We start from the raw sequence: 15917 nt of genomic DNA on the forward strand, positions 1-15917 counted from the left end.
TCCATACACAGTCTGGAATCTGATTGTCTTTAACCTCCTCCCATGACACATTAATTCCCTTTGCACTGAAACTGTTTGTGGAGCTCAGAATCACTAGTGATGTTGTTTCTTTTTTTTTTTTTTAAAAGATATCCTGTGTCAAGTCTGTACAACATGATGTTTGACATACATATACATATAGCAAAATGATTATGACAATAAAGCAAATTAATATATCCATCTGCTCACATAATTACCTTAAATTTTGGTTTGTGTTGAGAACACCTGACATCTCTCAGTAAATTTCCTGTACACAATTCAGTATTATTAAGTATAGTCCTTATGCTGTTTGTTAGAACTCTATAGTTATTTATCCCATATAACTGTTAACTTTGTTTCCTTTGGCCATCATCTCCCTATTTTCCCCATCTGTCCACCTAATCATCACTGTTTGACTTTATATGGAGTCAGATTTTAAGATTCAAGATATAAATGAGATCATGAAGTATTCTTATTTTAATTAACATAATGCCATCTAAGTTCATTCTATTTGGTTGCAAATGGCAGGCTCTTCTTTTTAAGAGGCTGAATAATATTCCATTATGCATGCATATATACACTACACTACAATTTCTTTATCCATTTCTCTGTTGACAGGCACTTACGTCGTTTGCATAACTTGTTCATTGTGAATAATGCTGCAATGAACCTGATATGTCCTTGAAGCACTGATATCACTTCCTTTGTGTGTATCCCCAGAAGAGGGATTGCTGGATCATTTTTAATTATTTTTAATTTTTGATAGTATTTGTACTTTTTCAAATCAGTGGCTTTTTTGTTGTTGTTGTTGTTTTGTTTTGTTTTGTTGGTCATCAGGAGATTAGGTGTGTAAATTCCATCAGTGCCTTGAGACAGGTGAGATAAAAGCCAGTACCTTGAGAAGAAGCTTTAAATGTTTGGCTATTAGATACGTGATCTCATTTTCTCTCTTCAGGGAGATGCAGGGACCTGCAGTTTATCTCATACTTGCTCTGCACTCAACTGGGAGAAGATCTGTGGCAAATAACTGTCCTCTCTCTCAACCCATTGCTTTGTTCTTTGTCACTTCCAGGGACCCAGTGAATGCTTGAATTAGCTCTCAGAAAAGGTGGTTTAACCCAAAGCTTTAGTCTATCATTGGAATCCATGGGGAAAAGCACTGGGGAGTGCCTACATGTTCATTCTGGATTCCACAGATTTACAGAATGCCTGCTCAATGGGTTCACACATACAAGATAATTAACAGCCTCACTCATGAGCAGGAGTTACAAACATTGGTACATTAGGTGTGCAGTAAAACTTGTAGGCAGAAACTGGCAGCTAGACATTTTTCCTTGCTATCTCTGTACTAAGCTGTGGCGGAGAGGGTAGCTGCTAGTAATTGTCATGTATCCATTCAAAACTACCTCTTTTTATGTGTGTTGCTGAGGACTCATAAATGTTGAGACATATCAGCTCCCAGAGATAGTGATTTAGGAGCCAGAACCTAAGGTAGGAGCCTAAAAGTTGGGATGCTTGATTTGTGGACAAACCCCTTACAGAGAGAAGCTAAAGACATGGCTTTATTGCTGGTGCAAGCCAAGTGGAGAATGTGTAGGAAAATCACCATATATTCTCTTAGGCTCCTGGAGGATTGTACCTGCCGCTTTAAATCCCAGATACACTTGGTCACTTTTCTATTAATAACCTTTCAGAACTTATAAACAGTTTCTCCTGATTTTTATTTATGATTTCACTGACTGCTCATTCACAGTATTATTTTTAGGATTCTCCTTTTCCCTTCCTGTAAGGGCCTCTACTATCTTGACAGCTGATATTAAAATTAGTCTTGCTTCACTACTTATCATAATGGTCCTAGAAGCCATCCATGCTCATGTTGCCTGCATCAGTAGTTTGTTTTTTTACCTTGTTGTTTTCTGTTCTAGGCTTTCCACCTTTTCATAGCAGAGTTCAGAGCTAGCTTATAAATTTCCATAAAAGAGACAGACAAAAATACCCAAGAATTGCACTGAATAAATATGGAAAACTGAGGAGAATTGACGGCTTAGTGATTTTAAGTCCACTAATCCATGGATGTAGTAATATGGTACTGTTCATTAAGATCTTGAATAACCTTCTACTGTTTCATTGTTTTCTCTGGAGAGTTCTTAAGAATCTTAGTTATACTTACTTTTAAGTGTTTGTTGATTTTGATGGTCTTGTAAATGACATTTTTAAAAATTCAATTTCTACTTGTTTATTGTTACTATATAAGATACAGTTGATTTTTTATATTCTTTTATTCTGAGACTATGCTAAATAGAATTATTAGATCTCAGTAATTTTTTGAAAAGAGTTCTTAAGATATTCTAAGTAGATCAAAATATCATCTTTAAATAAAAATAGTTTTACTTCTTTCTTCTAATCTAGAATTTTTGTTCTGCTTTATTGAAGAAGTCAGTTTCTCTGCTACAATGTTCAATAGAAGGGATGAGAATAGATTGCCTTGTTTGGATATTAGGGAGAGAACATTCACCTTTTCACATTAATTAGTGTTAGCTGTGGATTTTTCATAGATGGCCTTTTTAAAGTTAAGAAAGTCTAATTTTATGCCTGATTTTTTTAAACTATGTGTCTATATTTCATTTTCTTGAATGTATGTTAAATTTTGGTAAATGGGTTTTTTTTTCAAATTATATTATTTTATTTTTTATTCTGTTAATCTGCTGAATTACAGAGTTTTTAAGTGTTAAACCAGCATTTCTGAATTGTGTTCCACTTGGTCATTATATTAGAGTTCCTCAAAGAATTAATAGGACATATGTAAACACACAGATACAACATAAGTAATTGACTCACATGATTGTGTAGACCAAGAAGTCTTAAGATCTTCTGTCTGCAAGCTAGAGACCCAGAAACACTAGGGGAATAATTTTGAGAACTGGAGGACCAATGGGTGAAAGGCCAGGAGAAGAGCCATGTCTCACTTTAAGCAGTCAGGCAGAGAAAAAGAATTCAGTCTTACTCTACTCTTTTCTTCAACTCAAGCCTTCAAAGGAATGGAGGTTGCCCTTGCACACTGGGGATGACAAGTTGCTTTATTTAGTCCACCAATTCAAATGCAAATTTCCTCTGGGGACACTTTCACTGATGCCCAGAAAAGTTTAACCGTATATCTGGGCATCATATGGTCCAGTCCAGATGAGTAACAAAATTAACCATCATAATCATTCAATTAGTATAGTTTTAGATCATGTTGGATTTTATTGTTAAAATGTTGTTAAACGTTTTTGCATCTATACTCATGAGAAAAATGGGTCTATAATATTCTTTCCTATAATGACTGTTATCCAGATTTTGTGTTAGGGTAATGTTGGTCTTCTGTGTCCAACTACAACTAAAAAATAAATACTTTTTAAAAATTTATAAAATTCAACAGTGAAGCCTAAAGTTTTTTGGGGGGAGATTTTAATTATGACTCCAACTTTTCTAATAAATTGCCTATTTTTATTGACTTAGTACTTTCTTAAAAATATGTGTTCATTTTGTAAGTTGTTAAATTTATGGTTATAATTTTTTTCACTATTTTCTTATTATTGTGTTAAAGTTTGGAGGATCTTATATCCTTATTCTTGATACAGTAGTTCTCCATTCTCCATAGTTTTGGTTTTTACAATTTCATTTGCTTGGGGTTACCTACAGCCCCAAAATGTTAATGTTTTTCTTGACTTTTAAGAGAGACAACATTCCCGTAACTTTTATTAGAGTATATTATCATGATTATTTGGTTTAATCGTTAGTTATTGTTTTTAATTTATTACTGTGCCTAGTTTATAAATTTAACTTTATCACTGTTCTGTATAGGAAAAGCATAGTATATATGAAATTAGGTATTCTCTTTGGTCTCAGGCATCCACTAGCATCTTTGACTGTATCCTCTGCAGGTAAGAGGGGGCTACTCTATTGATTGTGTCTTCACTCTTTTGTTCCTGATCAATGTGACCAGAAGTGTATTAACTTTGTTAACTTCATCAAAGAACAAGACTTTGTTTTCATTAATTCTCAGTTTTTGTCTGTTTTCTATTTCATTAATTTATTATTTATTTTCATTCCTTCTTATTTTTTGTAGTTTATTTTTTTCCTGGTTTTTCAAGGTAGAAACTTAGATCATTGATTTTAAGCATTTAAGGTTACCAAAGTTTGTTTAAGAACTGTTCTGCTTGCAGCTCACAAGTTTATATGTATAGTTTCTTCATTTCATTCAACCCCAAATATTTTCTAATTTTCATCGTGATTTGATGTAGAGGTCTCTTATTTAATTTTGTGGTATATAGTGACTTTCCTGAAGCCATTCTTTTGTTAATCTCTATTTTATTTCCTTTGTGCATGTTTTCAATTTCAAATGCATTTAGAATTTTGTTTGTTTAGATGACCCAGAATTTTTTCTATTTGTTGTATAATCCATATTCACTTCAAAAGAATATATATTCTATTTATTTGAGTGTAGTGTTGTATAAATTTCATTGATGGTGGTTGTTACATTCTTTTTATCTATACTTAACTGATTTTAATATGTTATTGAGAAGGGAATACTAAAATTTTCAATTGTAACTTTAGGATGTTTTACTTTTTAGTTTTATTGGTCTTTCTTCAGGTGTGTTTGTTGTATTAGCCTCACATACATATAAGACTGCTATTTCCTTGATGAATTTACACTTAACTCTTGTGAAATATTCTCTTTTTTGAATAGTCTTTGTGCAAAGTATACTTTATCAGCTATTATCAGTTGTCTTTTCTTGTATTAAGTTATATTAATTTCACAATAAAATTCCCCCTTTAGGCTGTATAGTTTTGCAATTTTTGATAAGCACAAATAAACTTTACCTTAATCAATGTGTAGAAAAGCTCTGTCACCCCACCCCCAATTTCCCCATGCCCCTTTAGCTCCTTCCATCACCAGCCCTTGGTGACAACTATTCAGTTGTCTGCCCCTAGAATTTTTCTTTTCCAAATTATTCTACAGATGGAATCATATCCATGGCACCTTTTAATTGTGCCTGACTTTCAGAATGATGATTTTGAGTCATTTATGCTGTGACATGCTAGGAAGCTTTTTCATAATTTGTTTCTGAGAAGTGTGCCATTGTGTGGATACAGAGACATCAGTATCACCAATTTTCAATTAATTTTCTTTCCAAGTTCTTGATGATCCAGCCACATTGCTAGCCATTGGACATGAGTCAGTATAGATGTATACCTCTGGCCAGCTCTTTTTCCAGGAAAATGAACAAATAGCTTCATTGCTTGAAATTCTGATCCCTGGTTGGATTTCTCTTCACAATTGTCCTTAAGGGTTACTTCTGAGTTGGGCTGTAGGGCTGCAGCTATTCACTTTTGAGTGTGCCAGCAGAGCATGCAGAACTATCTGCAAACTAAAACTGACGTTTTATTCCTTAGTCAACTGGTTACAAGAAATTCCCTGTGAAGTCACAAATGTGGGTCGAGAATGAGTAGGCAATCTAGCAGTAGTGGGAGCCACAAAAATATGGGCTACTTTCTCATGTAAAACATTTGTGCTTTCCGATTTGCTCCCGTCTGGTTTCATATGTACCACTTCTTGATGAAGTACAGTGATGCTTGCCCAGCCTTATGGCGTGGTGGGGAGAAAACATCTGAAGGGCAGCTCGTATTGCATAACAATTTGGTCACCTGTGATCAAGTTTTCAGTCTTAATAGGCCTAAATACTAAATAGCAAGATGTAAATTGTATCTAAAATAGTAGTAAAATTATTTCCAAGGATGTATAGCCTTTGCTCTAAAATTTTATATTTTGAAGACTTTCAGAGCATTCAACTTTTATTTATGTGCTCAGTGGTTGGGAAGCCTCTCTTCTCCAAAATTTTAAATGTCTAAGTTGGATTTATGATGTGTCCAATTTCCCATAGTCTGCTTCCAGCAAATTGTAAGTGCTGTTTATACATTAGATCAGGTCCATTCCTTGGAGATGCAAAACTACTCTGAGAGCCGACTTTAGCTTGAGGTCTTTTTGATGGCCTTGCCAAACATTTTTTAGCCTCCATAGCCATCCAGGACACTTCTACCTAGTCCCTTCCCTCTCTCCCTCACTCAGGATTAGATCCACATCAGAGTCTGACAGCTCTCTCAGCTTCTCCTGCCTCCCTCCCTATTTATCTCTCACCCAGTATTTTAGGAATACTGTGATAACTAATAAAATCCCTGCCTATTTAATTCTGTCATGGAATCTGCTCTCTGTTGCCTTCTCTTTTCAAGCAATTCTTTCTCTGCCTGGGAGAGAAAAGCTGTTAGATTCCTAAATAGTTTCATGTTTCTGTTCTTACTCCTGAAAATCTATTCACTAATATTTCATATTTATAATTTTGAGGATTTTAGGACTAAAAGTCCACAGCACAATCTTGAAGCTTATTATTTTCCTGGCATATAAATGTATATTAATTATTATGAATATTTTGAATAAGGTACTTTGTGGCAACCACTCAAAAGAAATATATTAAGTCACGACTCCTTTCTTTCAGTGTATTACAATTTATATAAGGGAAAATTACATATTATATACTTAATAACTAAAGGTAATATAAATTTCTGTAATGTCAATGTCCTTGTTGCTTGTGTTCATTACTCTGCTTCAGCCCCTGGTACCGTGATTCATACTCAGTAACTTCTCAATAAATATTTGTGAAATCTTTTAATGAGATTAAAAAAAATCAATTGAAAACTAATTCCCTCATTTAACAAATACACATCAAGCACAACTCTGTAGCAGGGACTATTCTAAGTACTAGAGATGAGTTAAAATATGAAATGAACAAAAATGTCCATAATGCTAATGTTTGTGTGTATATGAGTATGGGAGACAGGGAACAAATAAATAAATAAATGAGCAAAATAAATCAGCATGTTAGACAGTGGTCAGCATCATACTGGAAAACAAAACAAGGAAGAGGATTAGGAGAGAATGGTGATACTGGTGTTGGTCTCACTCAGATGAATTCAGAGCAGAGCTAGAACTGGGCGGAGGAGAGGGAGTAGTTGGGCAGACATCTCAGGGAAGATCACCCCAGTAGAAGAAAGAGCCAGCATCTTTTGAAACCTTCACATCCCATTGCAAGGTTGTTGGTGTTGACTATGCATGAAACAGGATAACTTTGGAGAAGATTGGTACTATTTGGATAAGGGTAATGTGGTTATACAAATGTAGAAGAACCTTCAGACAGGGAAGATCAATAGCAGTAGAATATCTAAATAGAGTAGGTTGATTGCTAGCAAACAGGGATCCAGATGTATGTATTTATACTCCCGGTGTTTACCAAGTAACAGAAGGGGGCTCAGGACACAGGGCTAAGTGACCATTCCTAGGTGAGAACAGTTCATGAAGGTGAGGAGTTAAAGTTTATGAAGAGAGAGTATGAGGCTTACCTGATGGCAGAAGCTTTGGGGAAGGCAGAAGGAGCTTAAGTCCTGTGCTTAATTGGAGGCACATCCTCATTGTGAGCATGGAGACTGGAAGTGAGGTGTTGAGGGAGTGCCTGTCTGATGACATTACTTTCTCTGGGAAGCAGGAGGGAAAGCCTCTGCGGATAGTGCAGGAGAAAGTTGAATGCTCTGATAATTTATTTATGTGTGCAATGGTTGGAAAGTCTCTGAGCATGAGTCTTTGTGTGGCTTTCACTGTTGGTTTCATCTGTCTGAAAGCACAAGGCAATAAAAATCAAGCCCTGTGAGCTTTATAAAAATATCTGTGGTAAAAACTAGGAACTGAACACCAAAGCAATATTGAATACATGATAGGTAGGTAGATAAAGGTACAAGCAGGCAGATAAATAGACTTAGATTCCCTAACAAGTTCTGGCTTCTGTGGGGTTTTGAATGAGTACATCTTTAATAATCTTTATTATTCTTTAAGATAGGATTTTATTATCCAAATTGAGATGGGAAAACACTAAGGTTCAGAAGGGTGAATTTATAAACTTTACCTCAGGAGAGCCAGAATCTGATATCATATTTGTTTGCCCCCCAAGCTTATTTGACTGTCATTCATTATATGCCTAGAAAATATGATTCAGAATAGTAAATCCTAAGCAGAGAAACACAAACTGTTAAGAGTTGCTGAGAGGAGAGTAATAAAGAAAACCAAGAGGGCTGGAATACAAACTCTGAGGGAAAAGGAGGGAGGGCCTGCGGTGACAGGTAGTTCTCTTAGGAAAGGAATGACATAATAATTTTCAAATACGTGGATTTATTTTTCTTTCTGAAGGAGAGAATCAAAACATTATGGCATAAGTGTCAATAACCGGAAACGAGTCAAGTGTCATTGTGTTGTGGTGTGTACTAGCTGCCGCGGGAGTTAACTGTTGGCAGACTGGCTGGGAGACTGCATGCTCAGTTTCCTAATGTTGTGAAAGAAGGCCTCCCAGGGTGTTCTAGGACACAGTTGTAAAATAGCTGGCATTTGATTAGATAAGGCTGAAGAATAATATTCAAATAAGAAGTGGAAAACAAGCCAGGGATAGGCAAGGGCCCAGTTTATAGGACATTATCATATACGGAAGACTGTAAGCCCCTGAGAAGCCAGAACTGTATCTTCTTCACTCTTGCCCAGCATGATGCTTAAAGCACATTTGGCTCTATGAACATGTCAATATGGAGATTGTATTTAATTTTAAAAGCAAAGGAGCTATTGCAGAGTGAAGTGTAAACTGGCATGATCATATTTGTGTTTTAAAATCTTGGGGGATTCTAGGTGGCAGATGCAGAGGTGGGATGATATCCAGGGCATTTGGCATGTGGTAGGGGTGAAAACTCTGGGATATGGGATAGAAGGTCAGTCCCTGGAGCAGGGAGAAATAAGATGAGGGGAAGGGTTGGGAAGAATCTACTAATGCTAATCTTTCAATGAGTAATGAACATTCTGGAATAAAATCAGACATGGGAATCAAGAGCCACTGTAGAGTGATAGATTGAAAACAGTGTCTTAGAAAACTTGATTAATCAATGACTTGTAGAGTCAAAACCCAAAGGTGAGGAGTGTTCCATCATGGGGGCTTCATAAAGGTGATTAGACATTAGGAGGTATAAGTTCAAGTCAGAGTGTTGATAGTAGAAATAAAGATAATGAGAGACATTTTTGTAAGAAATCAGTGCTTGGTGATTACATTGATTTACTCATTAATTCATTTATTCATTGATACAGTATTCTATAAAGAATTTAAGTGACATATAGGCAAGATAAACTAAAGGAAGCTCCAAGATACTGTTCATTTGAGGAAAGAGTACAATTGTGCAGAATAGAAATTTATTAGAATAATGAGCAATAAATTTTATTTGTGTATAATGATAACAATGTGGAAAATATTTAGTAGTTACATAAATGATGAACTAGTAATTCTTGTGCAGCTTATATGTATTATTCCCACAGCCCTGTCATATAGGCAATATTACTTGTTCCCTTTTATGGGTGTGGAATCTGGGTCTTTGAGGTTATGTAAGTTGTTCAAGGTCAAAACGCTATAAATGGTGGAACTTGTATTCAGATTGGGCTGGATGATTCTAATGCCATACTCTGCATCATGTGCCACACTGTTAAGCCTTATACTTGTGTTTCTTAGTTGATATCTGAGCGAGGATGTCTGGAAGAAGTAGAGAATATGGAATTAGAGCCTCAGCCAAGGACATAGTAAGTAGTTTTTCCTTTAGGAGTCAGCAATGTGTTGGTGATACTTGGTGATAAAAATGGGGAGTGCATTTTCACATATTTGAGATAAACAAATAGTGGAGATTGGATCAAAACATATTAAAAATAGTACCATTCTTTGGGGGTTCAGGAAACTTCTATATTTTAAGGTAGAAGGTTTTTCCCCCTTCCTTGGGAGAGGGCATTTATAAGCATTTTAGTCAAATATCTGTAAATTAAGTACAAAGAAATTTTGGAAGCTTTGCTTCAAGGTTGTTTTACTAAGTTCTCTACTTAGTAATATATATTGAGTTGCTTAGCAGTGGTGCTTTCTTAAATATGGACTTGTATTTCCATTTCTCTGAAAATTGAGTAGAGTGTGTATGTGTTATGTATGTTCTGAACAGGATGTCACAGGACATCGGGCTCATGGCTCAAGAAGAAAGACTAGAAAAGTTATAGGTGTACCTTCTTATTCTAGTGGCAAGAGGCTGATCAAGCGGTACTAGAATCTGCTGGCTTGCTTGTTTTACAAATACATTTTCATTTTCAATAAATTGTATCAAGTTTGGAATGGGCTCCTGAGTTTTGCTATTGCATTCTTGAGCAATGGGAATAAACATAAGAAAATGCTTTTGTGTTCCAGTTTCAGCTCTGACCTTGCAAAAGTCAGTTCTCTGTACCCACAATAATATAACTAATGGAATATAGTTTATAGGGTTAAATATATCTAATGTACTTAACACTGTGATAGGGACAGAATAGGAACTCTACAGGTGCTCAATACTGTCTAATAATAGTGATGATAAAAATATCTGAAATGTAGAGAGTCCTTATAGTAAGCAGATACTGTACTAAATACTTCATGTGCATCATCTCATTCAATCTCACAACAAGTCAATATATGTAGATGCTATGATATTCTCATTTTAGTTATAAAAAGACCAAGATACAGGGAGTTTCAAGGACTTCCCTGGTTACTAGGTTAAAAAATAATGGATTTGGTGATCAAGAAAAATATGAAAAAGTGTTCAACATCTCTAGTAATTAGAGAAATGCAAATCAAAACGACTTTAAGATTTCATCTCAAGTCAGAATGGCAATTATGAAAAATACAAGCAATAATAAATGTTGGTGAGGATGTGGGGAAAAGGTACACTAATACGTTGCTGGTGGGACATATAAGAGTATATACACACATAATGGAATATTACTCAGTCTTAAAGAAGTATGAAATTATGGCATTTGCAGGTAAATGATGGAGATGGAGAATGTTATGCTAAGTGAACTAGGCCAATCCCAAAAAACTAAACGTCAAATATTTTCTCTGATATGTGGATGCTAATTCACATTGGGGGGTTTCTAGGGAAGAATAGAGGTATTTTGGATTAGGCAGAGAGGAGTAAAGGGAGGGGAGGGGTATGTGGGTAGAAAGTATAGTAAAATGAATTGGACATTATTACCCTATGTACATATATGACTATATGACCAGTGTGATTCTACATCATGCATAGCCAGAAGAATGAGAAATTATACTCCATTTATGTATGATGTGTCAAAGTTCATTCTGTCATGTATAACTAATTACAACAAGTAAAAATAAATAGATGATGCATTTGGGGTTCAACCCAGGATGCCTGATATAAGAGCCCAGTCCATTCTGTCTTTCTCTACTCACTTGCTTCTGTTAGCGATTTCTGCTGTGTGGTATTCTTTCTAAATTGACCATCAGTGACTTTGTGGTCAGAGATATAGCTTTTCAGCCTCCTTAGCTCTTATCTTAGCAGATACTTACTGTACCTGAGGCTCTCAACATAATAGAAGAAAAATCCTCCTGCAGGATAGAGTTCTTAGATTGATGTGGAGAATGGTTAATTTTTTTCCTGTGAGTCTTAACTGAGTTGGTTCTAGATCCCAAGCTGGAGCTTTCCCACCAGTAGATGTTGAGCTATTTGATAGCCTCCTAAGTGCTAAGTTTGTACCATTGGGCCCTAAGAGTAACCTTGTTTCAGAATCAGTTTCATTGAAAGCCCAAAAAGTTCTTTGTGATGTGCTTTTGTTAGTCTCAAATCTCTGAAAGAGGGGGTTGAAAGTCTAAGTTGGCTTTAGCTGTACTTTGGGGAATAATACTGGTATAACCCAAGCAATATAAGTCTGGAATAGTCAGTAAATGAGACAGATGTCTTAACCTTTTCCTGCTGCTATAACAAAATGTCTTAGACAAGGTAATTTATAGATAATGAAAATGTATTCCTTATACTTTTGTAGGATGGGAAGTCCAAGATCAAGGTGTCAGCAGATTCCTTGTCTGTTGCGGACCCTTTCCTCATGTGTCATCACATGGTGGAAGAGATGAACAAGTTACCTTGGGTAATTTTATAGAGCACTAAGGGGGCCCAAGAAGGGGGCAGGGTGTTTGTGCCCTAATAGCCTCCCAAAGGCCCACCTCTGATTTCATCCCAATGAGAATGAAACTCAACATATTAATTTTGAGGGGACACAAACATTTAGCACATAGCAGATGGTGAAGTATGGTCTGCAGAACTCTGTAGCAACAATTCTTCAGGCCATCCAAGCAACAGCCATCCTGGATTTGTGGTGCATGTTAAATATTTGTGTATCAAGAATTCACTGTTTAAAGACCATATTACACGCTCCTCCAAATTAGAGAGATTAGTGATGTTCCAACTGCATAAAAGTCATTGTCACCATTATTTAGTCCTTGTTATGAGATAGCCATTTTATATTCAATGTATTAGTGATCTTCATTACAGTGCTCTAGATAGCTACGATTATCCCTATTTTACTGAAAAGGAAATTAAGATTGAAGTGACTTATCCAGGGTCACGTAGCTAATAAGTGGTTAAGCTGGGATTTAAACCTGGGCTATCTCATTCCATAGTCTTGACTTTCTCATCTTAAGATCCTTCCAGGGCAAAGGAAGAGGAATCAATGTAGATAGCAGGGGCATGTCTGAGAGGAAGTGGGCAAGTCAGAGAGGTTTAGGACAGTTGAAGCTGTGGGAACTCACGCCAGTGGTAGGAGATGCAGCAGGAAGTCTAGATAGAGCAAGAAAAATAGACCAGATTTTTAAGTGTCTGTTTGTAATCTCCAATAAGATGGAAGCAAGATTTAACTCTTAGAAGTGAAGAAATATTTAGAAAATAGTGACAACACTTTAAAAAGCTTTACTTTTTGAGGTTGGAAATTATTAAATAAACTAACAAAAAATCCATGAATAAACTAACAAGAAAATCACCCCCATAACAGTGAGTATATTAGTCAGCATGCACCAAGTAAAGTAACACTAACAGTCTTCAAACCTTACTGGCTTAACAGAGCAAAAATTCTGCTCTTTGGCTGGCATTCCCCCTTGTCTCCTCAACTCTGGGACACACACTGCTGGAAAATCTACCTTCTTGCATGCCAACAGCAGATAGAAAGGGAACTCAGGGCAGTCTTGCACTGGCAGTATTCTAGTGGAAGTGACAAATGACCCTGCCACTCAGAACTCTTTGCTCAGATCTAGCCACATGGCTCCACCTAATTGCGGAGACACAAACCAGATATGGGCAGGTGGTAGCTAATGATTCGTATAGCATGGATCTTGAAAAGGGTGATAATATCCAGAGTTTTCTTTTTCCAAGTTAAAACTTTATTTTATTTTATTTTTGTACTTGAAGAGAAGAAGGGAAAAAGCCAGTTGATAGAGTCAGGTAAGATTTTAATATTAAAAAAAAACATGCAAAAGTGACAATGAAGTCCTTAGTGGAAGAAACATGATAGCAAACACAGGAAAAGGATACGCTGGAGAATAGGCAAGTCATCCCAAGTTGAGGTGACTTTGAGTGAGATGTTTGCAAAGGGAAATATGAGAGTGAAGAGAGAGAGGAAGCCTGGAACAGTCCCTGTGAGAAATGGACTAGAGAGACCTAGTTATGCCTCATAAATCCATCCAGGGCCATTCTGAACAACCGAAGCTGAAAGCGGAACCCAAAAGGACAAAGGAAATCATAATTCTAGATGGCATCTGAAATAGTACTTTATTCCCTTTCTTAGAAAAAAGAAATTATGTGGTTTCCTTCATGTATAGGAAAAAATGACAACCCTGCAGCTTATGGTATTGCTGTCCATGTGTATAAATGTTTTTAAAAATGAACAATTCATGGGTACGAGCATTTTCCTCATTGAGGGCCCCACTCATTTTCACTGGGCTGTCTGCTTGTGTGAGGATGAAAAAGCAAGTCATCCGTATCTTGGTGTATGCAGACAGAGCAAGAATTATAAGTCAGGTTTCCAAGAAAATGAATTCTATTCCAAAAGTTGATTAGAAAATTCCCACAGAGGAGTTTAATCAATGCCTGGGAAGGCATCATTGTTTTTCCAGAGTCAGGGAAAGCACAAAGGTAATTTGCTACATATATTATTCAAGACTCTTTAAAGTTGCAAGTATCTGCATCCAAAGGTTCAAAAGTCATCAGGACTCAGTCGTCCTCTTTATAGCCCCCCTTCTCTCTTCATATCCTTCATATTCTCTCTTTCTACCTCACCTACCTCTCTTTTTCTGTTCCCATCTGAGATCTTTCTATTCTTTTGACTTTGTTTTCATGTTCCTTTAAATGGTAACAAGATGTTGTCCACCCTCATCTCCATGTGTTCGTTCTCTAAGCTTTAACTGAAAAGAAAAATAAAAATATTAAAAATATTTCTCCCCCCAAAAATTCAATAAAATTTCCTCAGGTGTGTTTTGCTGGCTCTGATTGGCTGGATTGGGACATGTGACCATCCTGAGAGGCCTGTTGCCCAGGCAAGTCCACATCCATGCTCCCCTGCAGCTATGGAAAAGTGGAGTGTTGGGAGACCATTCCAAGGAGAATTAGAGCATTAGCAAACAGAGGCTGCTTGGGCCAAAACAGTGTTTACTATCTTCAAAAAATGTAAAGTATAATTTCTATACTTTCATATTATATATATGTGTGTATATATATACACACACACACACACATATATATATATATATATATATATATATTCTATATTCTATAAAGTTTTGGACTTAAGGTGATGATGTTTCTAAAAAAATGTCTCAAAGAAAATAACTGTGTCCATGGCTTTTTCAGTTCATCTCCTTTTCTTTAGGTGGCACTCTGAGTTAGGACTGTATTGAAAATCAAGAGGAAGGTACTAAGAAAAATAGCACAACCTAACATGAGCTAAAGTCAGAATATTTTCATTGATGGCTAACTAGAATTATTCTATAATTACTCCACCACAGCCCTGAAAGTGAGTCACTAAGAACTGAATATTTATAAGCTTTCTGACCTCAAAAAATTCAAAATCTTAAATGGGGTCACCTAAGGAGACTGTGGAAAACTTCCATGCAACTTTGGCAGATGATTTTAGTTCTTATTTCAACAAGCTTGGTATGAAATGCATGCCATCTGGTTACTGGGAAAATTCTAGTGCATATTAACTGCTTGTGTGAGAGACATTTCTGCCATTTAGTTGTAAATGATTGCACCTGCAAATGAAAAATAACAAGAAAGAAAAAGAGCATGTCTTATCATTTGCTCCCAGGGCTGGAAGATTTGATGACACAATACTGCTATTTCATCCACTTTTAAAATCTGTGTCTGATCAGTACAGCTGTTCTACCACAACTATTTTGAATATGTTGTGCTGTATACTAGAACATAGGACTGTTGGGGGAAAATTTCAATGCAGTCAGTGAGTGAGGAATTTCCATCTCCTCAAGGCATTTCTGAGTATTTCAAGATAAAATGGCCGGTACTTCTTATTTTGATTTTATCTCTGTTAAATAAGTGTATTTCAAAGAAGAAAGTTTTATACCTCCTAGGTCTGACTCACCTGAGATGGTTAGCAGTTCTCTGCCTAAGATGAAGTCATGTAGATACAAGAGGAAAATCTCTCCTTCCAGGCCCTTCTTCACTTTCCCAGAAAGACAGTAGTGGTTATCTAGTGATTATCTATGCATTTAGCCCCAAATTGGGAGATTCGTGTGCTTTAAAAATTGAAAACTCTGTTACAAAGATGCAGCAGTACTACATTGTAATTGCTTGGTGCATTCAACTTGCATTTTGTTTGTGATGCACTATGTTTTTCTCTCAACATTCAAAGCCAGCATAGACTAAAGGAGGTCTTGGTATAGCAGAAGGATGGTAGAATTTAGAGTTTATTAGATAGAGTTTAT

The sequence above is a fragment of the Marmota flaviventris genome, chromosome 12 (assembly GCF_047511675.1).
Source record: "Marmota flaviventris isolate mMarFla1 chromosome 12, mMarFla1.hap1, whole genome shotgun sequence".
NCBI classification, from domain to species: Eukaryota; Metazoa; Chordata; class Mammalia; order Rodentia; family Sciuridae; genus Marmota; species Marmota flaviventris.